This window comes from Neoarius graeffei, chromosome 6, assembly GCF_027579695.1.
Source record: "Neoarius graeffei isolate fNeoGra1 chromosome 6, fNeoGra1.pri, whole genome shotgun sequence".
Classification (NCBI taxonomy): Eukaryota; Metazoa; Chordata; class Actinopteri; order Siluriformes; family Ariidae; genus Neoarius; species Neoarius graeffei.
The window spans coordinates 930674-948929 of NC_083574.1; the positions used below are offsets into that span (position 1 = coordinate 930674).

At 49.1% G+C, this 18256-nt stretch overlaps 1 protein-coding gene across 1 annotated transcript in view; it reads left to right on the forward strand.

Moving 5' to 3' along the window:
- ppp1r37 (protein phosphatase 1, regulatory subunit 37) overlaps positions 1 to 18256 on the forward strand; it is a 53515-nt gene that overhangs the window by 2324 nt on the left and 32935 nt on the right. The gene's annotated exons all lie outside the window — the stretch shown is intronic.

Here is an 18256-nt window from a genome sequence, read left to right on the forward strand (position 1 = left end):
TCTCGTGTTACCCGTCCTGAACGCGCACAGACAGAAAGAGAGAAAAGCTGCACTCTTCTTTTTCCCCTTGTGATCATTTGACCAGTGACTGAGGCTCCAATGCTGTTTCTCCTCAAATTCCTCATGATCTCATCAGTGTGATGAGGACATTATTCATGTCTCTTACATGATGGTTCTGGTGTGTGAGAGAGAGAGAGAGAGAGAGAGATTTGAGTTCAGTGTGTGATGTCAAAACATGGCTTTGAACCAATCATGTCAAATATGCAAATAATGATTGTATAATGACTCAGCCCACAGAACGTATTTATCTCACCAAGCGTTCATGATGAGATGGTGGTTGTCATGGTGACCCTACTTAATTAATAAATGTGTGAGAAAGTGATGATGGGAATGTGACTTCAATACTGAAATCACACTCGTGAGCTAGTATGCTAGCAGCTAACTAGCTCATGTTGCTAATGCTATATTGAACCGTTAGAGGTGGCAGGAGGACACAGTCATGTTTCCTGTTTATCTAATTTGCATATTCATGCATATTCATAGCTCCCAGTATTTACACATGTAGAAAGATGTCCCTCAGATGTTTTTAGTTCATTTACTGAGCTTTAAAAGGTTAAACGTGCTCAAACATTTTTTTTTAAAGATTTTAAAGATCGGATAATGAGGATTTGGTGCATTTTCATCAGTCGCTTTGAGAGAAATAAAGTCAGAGTTTAAACATCGTAAACAAGAACACAGGGAAAAGAAATTCCTGTCTTGACATTAACGCTGTTGTTTCCTGTATGGCTCGTATCGGAGCAGTGACGAAACCACGTGAAGTTTAAACCCACTGCTGACTGACATCATAAACATGATAAATCTGTGAATGTAAGTCCTGAATCCTGGGCTCTGATTGGTCAGAAGGTGTTGATTAATTCTCTCTAAGAGCAGCTTTGACTGTAGTGCAGGTTTATTTATAATTACTGCCCTCGTTCTAATGCATTATCATTTCTATAGTAATGGCTCAATCACGGGTGTGTGTGTGTGTGTATGTGTGTGTGGTCTCTGTAAGGAGTCTCCAGTGTGAGCGCTGTGTAACAGAGGTGAAGCTGGAGGTTTAAGGACAGAGGAGTTTACACTTCTGTACAGTTTCTCAGGAACACGATGGAACAAGCTGTGGGATTTTTTTTTTTTGTCTTGGGTCAGTCCATGAAATGGGGTTACCAAAATGTGACATAGAGGGAGTCACTTAAAACAATTTACAACTGAAAACAACTTTTATTTCCATGAAGCATTGACCATATAAGAAAATATAACAGAGTTGTTAAGATAACTCCTGCTCTACAATGTATGATAAAATCCATAAATATTTACCCGGTTGCTAATGTAACAAGGACACGAACAAGCTTTTAAAAATAAAGGAGAAATATTGATAAAATCAATTTTTTGCTTTTATTTGCTTACTTTAAACATTAACACTGAATAAGAATTCATTAGAAATATTAGTTCAAAATTATAAACACTGAAAATATGAAATACCAGTATTTCACAAACTTCATAAAATCTCTAAGATTTGAACAATAACAACAGTCATTAACAGGAAACAGTTTCATCCTATATGGGGTAAATGAGATTATTGAATTCATTACTTTATTTAGTCACACTTATATCTGCACTTCTCTAGAGCACGTGTTGTGGTGTGCGAGGTCCCGCAAGAAGTTATCTTGCGTCAGTTCAGCTGACCTAGATTGAGTAAATAGGTCTCGCAGGTTGTGAACGAACCAGGAAGTGAGTGGACGCTAAGTTAGGATGTGAGAAAAAACATCGATAATTTCTTTTATTGCCGTTTGTTTAAATTTCTTTCTACCTACATCATTTTATAGTATATTCTTCTTTATATTAAAAACATCAATCATGATTTCAACTCATTTTATCATTTTTTATAAGCCTGGTTTCTAACGTAACACGGTAGGACATCACAATGTTACATTCACAACCTATTTTTAGTGGATGAATTCGAAGCTAAATAGTTTATAGAACCTTCTTAACTTTATTATGTGAGTGTAAAACTAAATTGCAAGTACCATGAAACTAATTTTATTGAAATTCTCAGAAAGTAATGAAGGTTTATTTAAGCTCAAAGTCAGCAAATATTCCATGTCACAAAAAACGTGTCATCCGTGTCCAGTCACAGGGGAAGAAAATGTCTCACATTTCTATGGCCCAATCCCAATTCTAATTTCTACCCCTCCCCCTTCCCCTTGGCCCTTCCCCTTGAAACTGAGCTACAAGGGATAGGGCTTGAAATTCAGCCCTTACGTATTGGGATAGCCCTTCAATGATCGCATACGTCATCGCGTACCTCCGTCAGCATTTACGTTAGCAAAACGCGACCAAATGCGTCATTGGCTGCGACCAGCCGCTACAGTCAGAGCCAGAAATCTCTGCTGGCAGGGTGTGATTTGTTAACTAACACCACTGAATGGGATATCTTTGGCGCTTCGTGCACCACATCCGACAGAATGAGGTGTCAGAACACTCATGTAAACAATAAAAGCGAGAATAACAGAACAAAACGTACGCAGTCAAGCAACCGAAAACAATACTCACTCCCAAAGCTTTTTAGCAGCAGCTTGGATTTCAGAAATCGCTGCTCATTCTCAGCTCGAAAGCGAATCAAGCGGCGTGTTTCCTCTGGATAACAACTTAAAACACGTAAATAATGGAGAAAATACATTTATGACAATCTTTCGCCGCGGGAACCGCCATCTTTCTGAAATCCGCATGAAATCTCGCTGAAATCCGCATGGCATTGTGGGAAATCACTCAAACCCCTTCGTTCGGAGTCAGCTCCAGGAAAATCTCCGTTTGGAGGGGTACAGAAGCCCTACCCCTTCCCCTACCCCTCCGCGTTAACTGGGATTGGGATACCCCTACCCCTTCACGTGAACGCGCAAAATGGAGGGGAAGGGCCAAGGGGTTGGTCCAAGGGGTGAAATGGGATTCGGCCTTTATTTCAAAAGAAAACTTCATTTTTTTTTAATTTATTTTATTTCTTCAAACAATATTTATGGATAATCTGCTAAATATTTCTTTAAATCATGGAAATTAAAGATGAAATGATTATGTAAACCCGGACCAATGAAAAGTAACATCATTTCATGGACTGACCCTCTTATTAACTTTAAGAGAGAGTCTGGAGAGGGAACGAGTGTTTATAGCTGCTATAACGTCAGTGACAACAGCAACAAACTCGTTTAATGGAACATTTATTGTAACTATAAACAGATAAAGTACGACTGTTGTGGTATCAGAGGAATAACACCCTTGGGGACGTGCTGTTAGAGGAAAATAACCAGCTTCAGGGTGATGAGTGACTCTGCTTCATCTCACCACCCTGTGGTTGATTATTTTTCTCTAACAGCATCACACTCAGTGTGTTTGTTACTTGTTTGTTAACTTTTCAGTGACCTTGTGTAGTTTTGTGTAATGACTGGAACGGATGAAGCTGTTTAAATGAGCGTGAGGACGATGAACCGGCACTGTGTTTGTTCTAATGTTCTGACTTCATTTTAGTTTAGTTTAATGGTTATTAGTGCATTAATGTCTCAGTGTTTCAGTGCCAGTAAGCAGGGTGTGTGTGTGTGTGTGTGTGTGTGTGTGTTACTACCCAACATTGGGAAAAGTAGGCGTTTTCTTTAAAATAAATATAAAATAATGAAACAGATGTTTCTGTGTAAACGTTATGATCATGAGATAATAAACGTTACATTTGTATAAATTCTGATTGGAACACTTAAGCGTGCGTGTGCGCGCGCGTGCGTGCGTGTGTGTGGTCACGTTTCATCATATGAGGAAAACTTTTTATGGTTAAAGAAAATAATTTTAAGGCATAGATCTGTGAGGTTTCAGCTGGCTAATGTGAAATAAAATAAATACTTATTTTGAAGGCAGGAAAAAGTCCACTGGCTGTTGTAGGAGCTTTGATTAAAAATATTGGCACCCCATGTTTCCAGTCGCACTATGATAACCTGGAATCTGAACCCGTCATACTATTAATCAGTCATTTATAAACACAGACACTGGTGTTGGAAAGTAAATTAAATATTTATTAAAGGTGCTATTTATTAAGGAATAGATTTATTCAGGAGTTTAAAGTGTTCTCTGATGTCTGAGTCGAAGGTGTTTGACGTTGTTGGGGATGAGAAAAGCCCATGTGTGGTTTTACATCCCTGTGATTTGGCTCAAGAATGAACCAAGCTGTTCTCCATTTTTATGGAGGGTTCATTAATATATTGATGAGCTGTGCTGTGATTGGCTGATTTGCAGTGAGATGGTGGAGAAGACGACGTTAGTTAGAAAGCGTGAGTGAACCCACAGAGGTCAGCTGGTCGGAAGGTGTTGATTAATTCTCTCTCAGAGCATTAATCTGACTGTAGTCAATCAAGTATCTGAACGAGTTGGAGTTCTGAGTTGTGTCTTGGTGATGAAGTAAATGAGAGATTTTCTTGACAGAGGGACTGATAAAGATGTCGTGTACGGCCCGTTTTACTGCCCTCTTCTATATCTGCAGGGTTTGGGTTTGAAGGAGGAGACAGCGGTGTCTGAGGGTCAGGGCGTGTCACTTCCGTGTGCTGTGGCTCGGCAAATGCACAGTTCTGTTTATGGCACCTTTAAACTAGCTGTATTGCTGCGTGTGTGTGTGTCAGAGATGGGTGTGTTCTCACAATGTACACACACTCATCACACTAAACGCTCCATGTGTACTACACACACACACACACACACACACACACACACACACACACACTGATCATTCTGATCTTTATTCTAAGCACTTGTAAGCGGCATGGCCAGGCTTGATCATCAGAAGGTCACATGACCAGGACATGTCTGGAGTCTGTACCTGTGATGGGAACTCAGTAACATTCCTATCTCGGGGTGTGTGTGTGTGTGTTACATCAGTGTTCTGTCCCTGTACTGTAGCTTCACTGAGGGATGTGAAATTCTGCTGCCGACTCTTCACTTTAAAATAAATAAAATGATAAACTCTGCAGTGTTGTTGCTGAAAGCTCTGAGTGTTGTGTTTGAGTTTGTGGTGTTCTCGCTGTGGGATTCGCTGTTTCATGCTCCGTTCTGCAGAAGTGTGTGTGAGAACGTCTGGAGTGAGTTTGATATTAAAGTTGAAGCCTGAGGTTGATCAGATGACCCTGTTGGAGCTGGGTTTTGTGTCACATGTCCAGGATACAGATGGTTTGTTTGTGGAATGAGGTCAGATTTTATCTCAACTCTTGTCCCAACTCACTATTTACACACTTGCGTGCACACACACACACACACACACGGCTCAGAACCACCACGGCTTTCAGTTACAGCTTTCTCTTGTTATGGTCTTTGCGCCAAGATCAACGGAAAAGGTTCTTGTTAATTAAAAACGATTAGTGTGTGTGATGAATAGAAGAAGAGAAGCCTTTATTCATCACATGCACACTTCAAGCACAGTGAAATTCATCCTTTGCATTTAACCCGTCTGAAGCAGTGAACACACGCGCACACACACCCAGAGCAGTGGGCAGCCACACCAGAGCGCCCGGGGAGCAGTCAGGGGTTCGGTACCTCACTCAAGGGCACCTCAGCCCAAGGCCGCCCCATGTTAACCTAATTGCATGTCTTTGGACTGTGGGGGAAACCGGAGCACCCGGAGGAAACCCACGCAGACACGGGGAGAACATGCAAACTCCACACAGAAAGACCCTCACCGGCCCCGCGGCTCGAACCCGGACCTTCTTGCTGTGAGGCGACAGCGCTAACCACTACACCACCGTGTTGCCCCATTATATTTAAAAGTTGCTGTGATTGTTCAGACTTTTCAGATCAAGTGTCAACTCTGTTTCATCCTCAAGCTTTTCTTTTGTTCCTGAGGGTTCCATTCTCCTCAGTACAGAATAAAGAGCCGCTCCTGAGGGTTCTGTCCGTCTCTGTTCCCTCTCCGAGGCGCTCTGTGTCGAGTCGTCACCGTGTTGAGTCCTCTGGCTGTGTGCTGTAACAGGAAACTCGTTTTGTGTCTTTCTCTCCATCTGTGATTGTTGTGGAGGAATGAGGAAGTGCCAGGATCTTCTCTACCTCACGCTCCACCTCTCCACCTGCCACTTCCCCGTCCTGCAGCTCTGCTTTACGCTCACACTCGCCCTTTAACCGCCAGCTCAGTCCTGCTGTCTGAATGTTAACGTTTCATTCACACACACTTCCACATCATTAACAAACAACATTCGGAAGTAAAGAAGTACAGGCAATGAGAAGATAAATAACTTGCAAAGTATTTAATGATTTCACTATTTTAAAGCTGAATGTTGGTGTAAACAGTTCCATTAACATCATGATAAATGTTTACTGCTTTCATTTCCACTTTATTTGGAAATTAAGTGAATGGTGGTGATGATGATGGAAGTTTAATCAGAGATAATTAACCTGAAATCAGCATTAATGTTCGACAGATGTTTTGAACAGCTTGTGAAAGGTTAATAATTCTCAAAATAATATTTAATTTACATTTACTGAATGAATTCCTCAAAGTAGTGGCCATGAGCGAGACAAAACCAACACGAGGCGAAAACTCAGGAGGACGGATTACAGAATGATGAACTAAACAATCTGAATGTTACATGAAGCTTTTTTTAATCTGATTAAAAAAAATCTACTTTAAAACCAATTATGCTTTAAGTTTATTTTTAAACTGAAGCTTTTTTATTTTTTAAACTGAACTTATTACTGCTCTCACATTCCAATCTTTAAATTCCTGAAAGATTCATCATTTGAATTCATGTGAATATTAATGAGACGGTAATGAATATTAATGAGTGTACAGTGTTCGACATACCCGTCTGCATTTTGCAGAATGATTTTCAAGATTGCAGAAGAAAAATTAAACAATCTGCAATATTGCAGAATGAAAAAATCAGGCTCGGGATTCAATGGTTCTCAATTTAGCAAACTAGTGGCGCTGTAAATAAACTGAAACCTGCGCCGCGCAAACCTGACGGCATTTTCCAGGTCAAAGTTGAGCAATGTTTATGTAATACCGACGAAAGGCAACGACAACCAAATAAGGGCAGTTGCCATTTTCCGATGTAAGATTTCGTCACTTTTAATACCCGCCGGGAGGACCTGACAACTACCTCGGCAGTGTTCGGCAGATTCCGCCATGCATCTCCCAGAATTCAATGCGGCACAACAAACATGGCTTCCAAGAAGAGGATTGTTTCTTCAGGGCAAGAGTCCGACAAAAACGCCAAGAAAACAAGGACGATTTTGTCATGTCTCGGCAAAACCGGCAGCCAGCGTGACTCCAACAACAACAGCGACAGATTGCGCGTCCGCAAGGGGGACAAAATGAAGACGGTCGCTGCTGACTAGTTCTTATCTTGCATACATATATATTGGTAAATTGTATAGATTTGTGTATATTGTATTGTTGAATCATGCAAAATTATACTGATATTATATCCCTTTTGAAGACAGCAACAGTATTTTACCTTTATTCATCGATACTTTTGAATATTTTGTTTTCTCATACCAAGCTACACTAATACATGTTTTGTGTGCATGCTCTATTTTTTTTTTTACTAGTGCTGTGTTGCCTGTGGTGCAGACGAGCACAAAGTAAAACAGTCGCCCTGTAAGACAAAGCTCATCGGTTCAGTTCTGTAGCTCTCAGTTGTGCCATGATTAGTTTGTAGCCAGTTCTCTGTTGTTAGTTTAGAGCAGTGAAGCCCCTGCAGTCGTTCTCCGTTCAGTTCATGACCTTGCACTTTAGAAGCCAGGCAAACACCATGAACCCAAACGTCTTTCCATTTGCCAGTTGGGTTTTATTCCATAATGGCATCAATTATTTACATCATCGTAAGATGTAACAGAGTGTAGAATTGAAACCTTGCTTGTTGCAGATGCAAACACTGTGAATGAAGTACATTTTGGGTAACAATCTATTGTTCAAGCTCGAAACTTATTCTTGACAAAATGTAACATGACGTGTAACATGAAAATGAATGTTTTGTTTCTTGAAGATCAGTTGTGTTCTATTTTTTATTGTGGTGATGCCTTTATTAGTATGTTGTGTGGAAGGATAATGTGTGGGTGTGATAACTAGTACATTTATGAATTAGTTGGTATACTTCAAGCTGTAGTAGCCCGTAGTGTCAGGGCAAGGGGGATGAAAGACCTGTGGAGGGATCATGGAATGATAACTTTGCTGCAGAGAAGGATCTGTGAAGACTGAAATTAAAAATAGAGTGAGAGAATAAAGAATTACAGTAATGCTATGAGTTGTAAAGCTAGATATGATGTAAATATAGGCATTATTAGGTTGAGAAGGGTGTAGTATGGAGGCTTGTGCATTTGCAGAAAATATTTCCAAATTGCAGAACAAAATTTTGACATTCTGCAATATTGCAGAACACTGGAAAAAAGTGTTTCGACCACTGGTGTGTGATGAGTACTAATGGTGTGTGATGAATACTAATGAGTGTGTGATGAATACTAATGGTGTGTGATGAATATTAATGAATGACTGATGTTAAGAACAACAACTTATTGATTTGTCCTTCATTAAGTAAGAGTTCAGCTCAGACGATGATATGAATCTATACCCTGAGGCGTGTTACTGAAGTGGCCTAAACATCTGTCTGTAAATAAAAATACCACGTGGAACCATCGGTGTCAGGTTCTACACAGAATGTTTAAGGGTTCTGCCTGAGACAAAGTCAAGAAACACTTTAACTCGACATCTGGATTTGTGTGAAGCTGATTAGTGGTAAAGTGTGTTGGTAAAAGTGCTGTATAAACAAAACTGGACTGAATTTAGGGTTCTAGATGGAACCGTCCAAAGAAAAAAGTAGAACCTTTGAGTTCTCTGAAAGGTTCTCTGTCGAACGCTATCAGAAAAGGAAGCACAGTAAACCCTGACGCCTTACAGAATGTATTTGCATTACTAAAATGCCTTAAGTTATTAAAGTGTTATTAATGATTTTATGAATATGCAAAGTAGCAGGCCCCGCCCCATATGCCAAGTACTCCGGTGTAATCACTGCAGAGAAACAATTTTCATGGGCTGCGTTTGCATACTGAGTGTGATTGGCTGGTATGTTTAATATCGCAGTAACTCTGTGGATCTCAGATCTCGCATCTGATCTCTCAAATCATTCTTCAAAACAAGTCCAAGAGAAATGTTACGAGTGCAGTGTTTATCTCGCTGAGCTGAGATGATGCTGAGCCTGAACATCACAGCAGAACACAAGAGGCATCAATGAAACACACACACACACACACAGGCAAAATACTGACCCACAGAGACAGCTGATCTAATAAATCAAAGGAAAAGATGAAGGTAGATTTCAGTTAAACCACACGGAGACATATTTGTTCTCCAAACCACCAACTGCATTCACTCACTCTTTCACTTCACTCCACTCACTCCTCCACTCACTCACTCCTTCACTTCACTCCACTCACTCCTCCACTCACTCACTCCTTCACTTCACTCCACTCACTCCTCCACTCACTCACTCCTTCACTTCACTCCACTCACTCCTCCACTCACTCCTTCACTTCACTCCACTCACTCCTCCACTCACTCACTCTTTCACTTCACTCCACTCACTCCTCCACTCACTCACTCCTTCACTTCACTCCACTCACTCCTCCACTCACTCACTCCTTCACTCCACTCGCTCACTCCTTCACTCCACTCGCTCACTCCACTCACTCACTCCTTCACTCCACTCGCTCACTCCACTCACTCACTCACTCCTTCACTCCTTCACTTCACTCCACTCGCTCACTCCACTCACTCACTCCTTCACTTCACTCCACTCACTCCTCCACTCGCTCACTCCTTCACTTCACTCCACTCACTCACTCCTTCACTTCACTCCACTCGCTCACTCCTTCACTCGCTCCACTCACTCACTCGCTCACTCCTTCACTCCACTCGCTCACTCCGCTCGCTCGCTCACTCCACTCGCTCACTCACTCCTTCACTCCACTCACTCCACTCCTTCATTCACTCCTTCACTCCACTCCACTCCTTCACTCCACTCCACTCACTCCTCCACTCACTCCTTCACTCCACTCACTCTTTCACTCAATCAACTTCTCACCCTTTTAATGTAAAGCTCCAGCAGGAGGAGAAAACACACACACCACAGCTCATGTGTTTATACACATCCAAACACTGTATGCTGTAGGAAAGGGGTGGAGTCTTTACCTGCTATAAGGAGCAGAGTTATGAGTTACATCCTCTACTACATACTGGTGTGTGTGTGGGTGGGCGCACGCATGCCACATCTGGAAACCTCATTGTGTTAGTACAATGATGGAGGCATGTGATGTCTTGCAGTGGGAGGAGCTTATCTCAGGTATTCAGGTGTGTTCAGGTTCACCTCTAATCAGTCTTACACTCGTTTATTTAACATCTAAATCCTTCATTATCTAATACAGAGAAATAAAATAAAGAATTGCAGACAGAAAATCAGTGGTTTTGTGATCAGTTCCTGATGGTGCAGTTAAACAGAAAACAGTTGCACAGAAGTGTTCAGACAGGTGTGTGTGTGTGTGTGTGTGTGTGTGTGTGTGTGTGTGTGTGTGTGTGTGTGTGTGGTTTCCTGTATTGCTGTGATCAGAACAATAAGGGCCTCTGCTGTTGAATAATAAAAACCAGTCCTGAGCTTTAGACGGTTAAAAACACCTGTTCAGCCTGAACCACCTCAAAGGGCACACACGCTCACGCACACACACACACACACACACACACACACACACACACACACACACACACACACACACACACAATAGAGCGCACGTCTCTATTTATAGCTGTGTTTTAAGCTAGAGACTTATTTGTCACACTGAGGTTTATTTCAGGTCATCTGTCTGTGAGAGAGAGAGAGTTTGTACTCCTCAGGCTGATGAACCTAAAACTAGGTTTATCAATTTAGATTAAACTCTCTCTCTCTCTCTCTCTCTCTCTCTCTCTCTCTCACGTACGTTTATTTATTATTATACTTTGCACCACAGTGCTGTTGAGTTCTGATTGGTCATAAGTGTTGATTAATTATCTATGAAAGAAAAAAAACAAGTCAATATAAAACAGTGGGCGGGGCTGTGAGTTGTAAAATTAAAAAAGGGTGGAGCCTCTTATTATTAATTAGTCTGTTGACCTGACTCTTTGTTGGTGCGTCAGAAAATAATTTTGTCTCTTCCACTGTCCTGTCCTGTCCCCCCCCCCCAGGCTTGTCTTGTTGCAGCGTCTCTGTAGGGGTTTGTGTGTGTGTGTGTGTGTGTACTGGATAGTTTTTCTCTTTCAGCAGCCCACAGTTTCTCCCACTGAAGCTGAACACACTCCACTGGGAGCCAGAAGGTTACATGTTTGTCAGGATCTGGTTCTGTTTCTCTTTCAGAGAAAACTCATCACATCGACATATGTGCGACACACCACACACTCCACCCCTGATGTTTCGTGCCCTACACCTCAACATCGCTCGCTCGCTCACCCTGTGGCCCCGGTGTCGCTCGCTCGCTCACTCGCCCTACGGCCTCGATGTCGCTCGCTCACCCTGTGGCCCCGGTGTCGCTCGCTCACTCGTCCTATGGCCTCGATGTCGCTCGCTCACCCTGTGGCCCCGGTGTCGCTCGCTCACTCACCCTACAGCCTCGATGTCGCTCACTCACTCGCCCTACAGCCTCGATGTCGCTCGCTCACCCTGTGGCCCCGGTGTCGCTCGCTCACCCTGTGGCCCCGGTGTCGCTCGCTCACCCTGTGGCCCCGGTGTCGCTCGCTCACCCTGTGGCCCCGGTGTCGCTCGCTCACCCTGTGGCCCCGGTGTCGCTCGCTCACCCTGTGGCCCCGGTGTCGCTCGCTCACCCTGTGGCCCCGGTGTCGCTCGCTCACCCTGTGGCCCCGGTGTCGCTCGCTCACTCGCCCTACAGCCTCGATGTCGCTCGCTCACTCGCCCTACAGCCTCGATGTCGCTCGCTCACTCGCCCTACAGCCTCGATGTCGCTCGCTCACCCTGTGGCCCCGGTGTCGCTCGCTCACTCGTCCTATGGCCTCGATGTCGCTCGCTCACCCTGTGGCCCCGGTGTCGCTCGCTCACTCACCCTACAGCCTCGATGTCGCTCACTCACTCGCCCTACAGCCTCGATGTCGCTCGCTCACCCTGTGGCCCTGGTGTCGCTCGCTCACCCTGTGGCCCTGGTGTCGCTCGCTCACCCTGTGGCCCCGGTGTCGCTCGCTCACCCTGTGGCCCCGGTGTCGCTCGCTCACCCTGTGGCCCCGGTGTCGCTCGCTCACTCGCCCTACGGCCTCGGTGTCGCTCGCTCACTCGCCCTACGGCCTCGGTGTCGCTCGCTCACTCGCCCTACGGCCTCGGTGTCGCTCGCTCACTCGCCCTACGGCCTCGGTGTCGCTCGCTCGCTCGCCCTACGGCCTCGGTGTCGCTCGCTCGCTCGCCCTACGGCCTCGGTGTCGCTCGCTCGCTCGCCCTGTGGCCCCGGTGTCGCTCGCTCGTTCGCCCTACAGCCTCGATGTCGCTCGCTCACCCTGTGGCCCCGGTGTCGCTCGCTCACTCGCCCTACAGCCTCGATGTCGCTCACTCACCCTGTGGCCCCGGTGTCGCTCGCTCACTCGCCCTACGGCCTCGATGTCGCTCGCTCACTCGCCCTACGGCCTCGATGTCGCTCACTCACCCTGTGGCCCCGGTGTCGCTCGCTCATTCGCCCTACAGCCTCGATGTCGCTCGCTCACCCTGTGGCCCCGGTGTCGCTCGCTCATTCGCCCTACAGCCTCGATGTCGCTCACTCACCCTGTGGCCCCGGTGTCGCTCGCTCACTCGCCCTACGGCCTCGATGTCGCTCGCTCACTTGCCCTACGGCCTCGATGTCGCTCGCTCACTCGTCCTATGGCCTCGATGTCGCTCGCTCACCCTGTGGCCCCGGTGTCGCTCGCTCACTCACCCTACAGCCTCGATGTCGCTCACTCACTCGCCCTACAGCCTCGATGTCGCTCGCTCACCCTGTGGCCCTGGTGTCGCTCGCTCACCCTGTGGCCCTGGTGTCGCTCGCTCACCCTGTGGCCCCGGTGTCGCTCGCTCACCCTGTGGCCCCGGTGTCGCTCGCTCACCCTGTGGCCCCGGTGTCGCTCGCTCACTCGCCCTACAGCCTCGATGTCGCTCGCTCACTCGCCCTACAGCCTCGATGTCGCTCGCTCACTCGCCCTACGGCCTCGATGTCGCTCGCTCACTCGCCCTACGGCCTCGATGTCGCTCGCTCACTCGCCCTACGGCCTCGATGTCGCTCGCTCACTCGCCCTACGGCCTCGATGTCGCTCGCTCACTCGCCCTACGGCCTCGATGTCGCTCGCTCACTCGCCCTACGGCCTCGATGTCGCTCGCTCACTCGCCCTACGGCCCCGATGTCGCTCGCTCACTCGCCCTACGGCCCCGATGTCGCTCGCTCACTCGCCCTACGGCCCCGGTGTCGCTCGCTCACTCGCCCTACGGCCCCGGTGTCGCTCGCTCACTCGCCCTACGGCCCCGGTGTCGCTCGCTCACTCGCCCTACGGCCTCGGTGTCGCTCGCTCACTCGCCCTACGGCCTCGGTGTCGCTCGCTCACTCGCCCTACGGCCTCGGTGTCGCTCGCTCACTCGCCCTACGGCCTCGGTGTCGCTCGCTCACTCGCCCTACGGCCTCGGTGTCGCTCGCTCACTCGCCCTACGGCCTCGGTGTCGCTCGCTCACTCGCCCTACGGCCTCGGTGTCGCTCGCTCACTCGCCCTACGGCCTCGATGTCGCTCGCTCACTCGCCCTACGGCCTCGATGTCGCTCGCTCACCCTGTGGCCCCGGTGTCGCTCGCTCACTCGTCCTATGGCCTCGATGTCGCTCGCTCACCCTGTGGCCCCGGTGTCGCTCGCTCACTCACCCTACAGCCTCGATGTCGCTCGCTCACTCGCCCTACGGCCTCGATGTCGCTCGCTCACTCGCCCTACGGCCCCGATGTCGCTCGCTCACTCGCCCTACGGCCCCGGTGTCGCTCGCTCACTCGCCCTACGGCCCCGGTGTCGCTCGCTCACTCGCCCTACGGCCCCGGTGTCGCTCGCTCACTCGCCCTACGGCCTCGGTGTCGCTCGCTCACTCGCCCTACGGCCTCGGTGTCGCTCGCTCACTCGCCCTACGGCCTCGGTGTCGCTCGCTCACTCGCCCTACGGCCTCGGTGTCGCTCGCTCACTCGCCCTACGGCCTCGGTGTCGCTCGCTCACTCCCTACGGCCCCGGTGTCGCTCGCTCACTCGCCCTACGGCCTCGGTGTCGCTCGCTCACTCGCCCTACGGCCTCGGTGTCGCTCGCTCACTCGCCCTACGGCCTCGGTGTCGCTCGCTCACTCGCCCTACGGCCTCGGTGTCGCTCGCTCACTCGCCCTACGGCCTCGGTGTCGCTCGCTCACTCGCCCTACGGCCTCGGTGTCGCTCGCTCACTCGCCCTACGGCCTCGGTGTCGCTCGCTCACTCGCCCTACGGCCTCGGTGTCGCTCGCTCGCTCGCCCTACGGCCTCGGTGTCGCTCGCTCGCTCGCCCTACGGCCTCGGTGTCGCTCGCTCGCTCGCCCTACGGCCTCGGTGTCGCTCGCTCGCTCGCCCTACGGCCTCGGTGTCGCTCGCTCGCTCGCCCTACGGCCTCGGTGTCGCTCGCTCGCTCGCCCTGTGGCCCCGGTGTCGCTCGCTCGTTCGCCCTACAGCCTCGATGTCGCTCGCTCACCCTGTGGCCCCGGTGTCGCTCGCTCACTCGCCCTACAGCCTCGATGTCGCTCACTCACCCTGTGGCCCCGGTGTCGCTCGCTCACTCGCCCTACGGCCTCGATGTCGCTCGCTCACTCGCCCTACGGCCTCGATGTCGCTCACTCACCCTGTGGCCCCGGTGTCGCTCGCTCATTCGCCCTACAGCCTCGATGTCGCTCGCTCACCCTGTGGCCCCGGTGTCGCTCGCTCATTCGCCCTACAGCCTCGATGTCGCTCACTCACCCTGTGGCCCCGGTGTCGCTCGCTCACTCGCCCTACGGCCTCGATGTCGCTCGCTCACTTGCCCTACGGCCTCGATGTCGCTCGCTCACTCGCCCTACGGCCTCGATGTCGCTCACTCACCCTGTGGCCCCGGTGTCGCTCGCTCATTCGCCCTACAGCCTCGATGTCGCTCACTCACCCTGTGGCCCCGGTGTCGCTCGCTCACTCGCCCTACGGCCTCGATGTCGCTCGCTCACTCGCCCTACGGCCTCGATGTCGCTCGCTCACCCTGTGACCCCGGTGTCGCTCACTCATTAGCCCTACGGCCTCGAGGTCACTCGCTCACCCTGTGGCCCCGGTGTTGCTCGCTCACTCGCCCTACGGCCTCGATGTCGCTCGCTCACCCTGTGACCCCGGTGTCGCTCACTCATTAGCCCTACGGCCTCGAGGTCACTCGCTCACCCTGTGGCCCCGGTGTTGCTCGCTCGCTCGCCCTACGGCCCCGGCGTCGCTCGCTCACTCGCCCTGCGGCCCCGGCGTCGCTCGCTCACTCGCCCTGCGGCCCCGGCGTCGCTCGCTCACTCGCCCTGCGGCCCCGGCGTCGCTCGCTCACTCGCCCTGCGGCCCCGGCGTCGCTCGCCCTGCGGCCCCGGCGTCGCTCGCCCTGCGGCCCCGGCGTCGCTCGCCCTGCGGCCCCGGCGTCGCTCGCCCTCTCGCCCTACGGCCCTGGCGTCGCTCGCCCTACGGCCCCGGCGTCGCTCGCCCTACGGCCCCGGCGTCGCTCGCCCTACGGCCCCGGCGTCGCTCGCTCTACGGCCCCGGCGTCGCTCGCTCACTCGCCCTACGGCCCCGGTGTCGCTCGCCCTACGGCCCCGGCGTCGCTTGCCCTACGGCCCCGGTGTCGCCCGCTCACTCGCCCTACGGCCCCGGTGTCGCTCGCTCACTCGCCCTACGGTCCGGATGGTATTACAGTATGAATGAAGAATTTGGGAATGTTTGGCAGATGTGAGTGTTGAGGTTAATCTGTTCTGCAAAGAGTGAGTGAAAAATCTCGGAGTGTGAACTCAGTGTTCGTGACTTTGCTCTGAAATGAAGAATGTGATAAAGTGTCCACGTTAGTTCCTGTAACATTTACATACAGTAAAAACGTGCAGTAAACACCGTGTGTGTGTGTGTGTGTGTGAGAAAGAGAGTCAGTGGTATTCCCATCTGGGGTTGTGTGTTTAAGGGAATGTTTACTAAGGATCTGTAAGCACGCTCCAAGCTAATGCTTTTCCAAGAACAGTGTGTGTGTGTGTGTGTGTGTGTGTGTGTGTCACGGTGCTCTGCAGCAGGTCGGTATGAGAAAGTGAAACATACTCAGGATATGAAATGCACTTCTGTAAATCCAGTGATGAATTTGACAGTCAGTATAAAGAGAACCGAAAGTGCGAGCGATGCGTCTCTCTGCCAAACCCCCCACCGTCTCTGTGCTCTGATTTCAGTCCACTTAGAAATGAACTTCAGAGACTTTTCACATGCAGCCGAGATCAGACTTTGAGTGAAAACGGGGCAGTTATCTGATTGAGGTTTAATCCGAGTGTAAATGTGATGTACCCGAGCGAACACACACTCGCAGGCACGGAATCGTGATTTTAAAGTAGAACTGAAGTCATTTTTACACTTGCTTTATTTCTTAATTAATGTGTTTATTCAATTACGTTTTCGGTTTCGGTAACCTTATATCGTGACTCGTATCGGCAAATAATTGCAATTAAATATCATACTTATCGGCCTATTTGGTTTTTAGCCATGTTGAATTTAGTTTGTTTGGTCCACGGCAGGCGTCACTTATCCGCGCAGTCTTCACCAGACTTGTGCGAGACTTTGAAACGTGAAGAAGTGTCAGCCAGGTGTCAGTGCCGCCATTTTGAAAACTGTTTTCCAAACGAAATATTGGACAAAAACAAGTTTAAATGACGATTACTGCCTACTTTTTTCAAACTTTCCTGATTTGCTGTCAAAACAAACAAAACTTTGGAGGGGGCGCTGTGACATGCGGACAGAATAGACATGTTTTTCTGAGCTCCTCGTGGCACACGGAATTATACTAATTAAAAGCGCGTTTTTGCATGCCAGACTCTCATTTTTTGTCTTAAAGGCTTTGCCTTGTGTTCATCCTTGAGTTTGCTGAAAGTGCAACACGAATATGTCGACTAAAACTTCACGAGGCGGAAAAGCGGCTACTCACTTGCTAACAGAAACTGGTACTACTCGGGATCAAGCTAGCACGAAACCTTTGGGCATGTTGTCAGCCGAGGAGGAAGACAAGCTTCCACTTATTTGGCAGAAAATGTCAAACAAGCTGCTGCAGTCCTTTAATGAGAGGTTCGACAAGTTTGAGCTGAGTTTCCAGAATCTTTTGTCCGCCCAGAAAGCACTCACGGAGAGGTTGTCCGTCAACGAAAACCAGACTGCGGACCATGAACAGCGCATCCATGCTGTGGAAACTTCAGTTGCTGAGCTGCAGCAGGAAAACAAAAAGCTCCAGGCCAAGCTTTCGGACCTGGAGGGGAGATCCAGGCGCAACAACATAAAGATTGTTGGCATTCCTGAAGGCGAAGAGAAAGGGAGGCCCACCGAGTTCATTTCCAATTTAATTCCCAAGCTGCTGGGAGATGACATCTTTAACAAGCCGGTCGTCATCGATCGGGCGCACCGCACCCAACAGCCCAAACCACCGGAGGGCTCCAGGCCCCGTACAATAATTGCACGGGTTCACCTCGCACAGGATAAAGACAAGATTCTGCGGCTCGGGAGACAGCGGTCGATGGATTATGGAGGTCGGCGCATTTTGATCTTTCCCGACTACACTGCGGAGGTGATGGAGCAACGGTGGAGCTTCCGCGAGGTGCTTCAGCTGCTCAGGGAGAAGGAGATTCGCCACTCGCTGCGTTTCCCAGCCAGACTCCATGTTCATTACCAGGATCAAGTGAAGGTATTCAACAACCCGGCAGAAGCTAAGAACTTTGTTGACCAAAAACTTTGAAGGGCTGTATGTTGATAGTGCAGAGAGTCTAACTGTATACTGAGTGAACTTTAATTGTGGTGTTTTTTCTTTGTATGCTTAGTCTGTTCTGTAATGTGCGCGCCACTGAGGGGCTGGGAGTTGGAGGTGTTTTTCTCCAGTGTTGTGTTTTTTTGTTTTTTTTCTTCGCCCGGTGGTCCCTGGTGTGGATGAGGGTAAAGCTGG